The following is a 1,649-nucleotide window of genomic DNA, read 5'->3' as shown; positions in this document are numbered from 1 at the left end:
AGGCTGGTCTCAAACCCCTGGACTCAGGCAATCCTCTGGCCTCCGCCTCCCAAAGTGCTGGGATTATAGGCATGAGACAGTGTGCCCGGCTAGTCCTGACAGTTTTACACGGTGTCATCTTTCACAGACCTTTCTTCCTTGTGATCACACGTGCAACCTGGCTCTTCGTAGCCTGTCCGTGTGCATGCTCCTGGCGTGCTCTGGTCACTGCCTCCCCTGGCGGGCTCCCATTTCCATCTTCCCAGGGGTGCTGGGGTACCAGCAGGCATCTATCAGGATGGGCCCAGGTAGCAAAGCCGTTTCTGTGCACGTCTTGCAAGGTCCTTCTGGTGACCTGGCACATGAACAGACACAGGGCAACAGGCCACGTGCGGCTGGCGCACTCCTTCTCTGACTGCTGCTGGGTTGGGTCAGGGCAGCCGGGCGCTAGGCCAGGTCAGGCTGCACGGGGAGCCCTGCAGCAGCACCTAGACACCATGTCTGGATGGTATGTCTCTGTGGGAGTCAGATGATTGCCTCATGGGGCAGTGGGAGTCACTGCGGGGCCTGAGGTTGTAATGGCCACAGGGCGCCCAGTGCGGGGCAGAAGAGGCCCAGCTGGCAGCCCATCTCCCTGGCTGCGGATGTCCTTTCTGTGCCAGGAGTAAGCATGGCCATGCCTGGACCTGCGCCCGGGTGTTCGGACCCTGGGGCCAGCTGCTGCTCCGTGTGGGCCGTGGTGGGGTCTCTCAGGCCTGCGCATACAATCAATGTGCTGACCCACTTGCTGGGAATGCTGTGAGCTTCCGGCCATCCTGGAGCCGGGCTCCTTAATGATGGGAATGTTTCCTTTGTGTCCTGTGTGATCAACTTCTTGTGTTCGTTTTGCCTTATTGATCAAAGATTACATACAAGGGGAGACCCCAAACCCCCAGAATTTACTTATAAAAAGTTGTGTATTTATTCTTATTCTTATTCATTCTTTTCCTTTTCTTTTCTTTTTTGAGTTGGAGTCTTCCAAGTAGCTGGAACTACAGGCGTGTGCCACCACATCCAGCTTTTGGTTTTTTTTAAAATTTATTGTAGAGGCAAGGTCTCATCAAGTTGCCCAGGCTGGTCTCGAACCCCTGGGCTCAGGCAGTCCTCTTGCTTCTGCTTCCCAAAGTGCTGAAATGACTGGTGTCAGCCACGGCACCCGGCTTATGTATTCTTTTTTTTTCTTTCCCCCTCCCCCTCCCCCCACATCTGTTTATTCTTTATGTTTAAACTTGTCACCTTCAAAGTCCTCTCCACTGGATGCAATATGCTTATCGAGATGTTGTTTCTACTGCTCAAAACAGTTTGGGTGCCTTTCGGTGCTTCTGTCATCTTTTATTTCACCTCTTCCCCATCAGCAAAATGCTTTCCTTTGAAAACTTTTTTCATCCAGGAAAACAGCAAAAAAAGTCACTCAAGAGCTGGGCTCGGTGGCTCAGCCTGTAATCCCGCGTCTTTGGGAGGCAAGAGACATCCCAAGTTGTGGCAAACAGGTGACTGGTTCTTCCACCATGACAACACACCCGCCTATACCACACTGATGTTCAGCAGTTTTTGACCAAAAACGATAGGAGCCCTCTGCCCCACCCTCCCTATTCACCCCATCTTGCCCTGAGTGACTTTTTTTTTTTTTT

The 1,649-nt window shown here is 52.6% G+C and overlaps 1 protein-coding gene across 1 annotated transcript in view; it reads right to left on the bottom strand.

Annotated features, from left to right (window-relative positions):
* Positions 1-1,649, bottom strand: part of CFAP74 (cilia and flagella associated protein 74) — a gene marked incomplete at its 5' end in the record, with an annotated part of 47,264 nt that overhangs the window by 24,801 nt on the left and 20,814 nt on the right. The gene's annotated exons all lie outside the window — the stretch shown is intronic.

The sequence above is a fragment of the Carlito syrichta genome, unplaced genomic scaffold, assembly GCF_000164805.1.
Source record: "Carlito syrichta isolate Samal-C Ts95f unplaced genomic scaffold, Tarsius_syrichta-2.0.1 Scaffold115570, whole genome shotgun sequence".
NCBI lineage: Eukaryota > Metazoa > Chordata > Mammalia > Primates > Tarsiidae > Carlito > Carlito syrichta.
The sequence above is the reverse complement of the archived record's forward strand: the minus strand, read 5'-3'. Positions and strand labels throughout refer to the sequence as shown.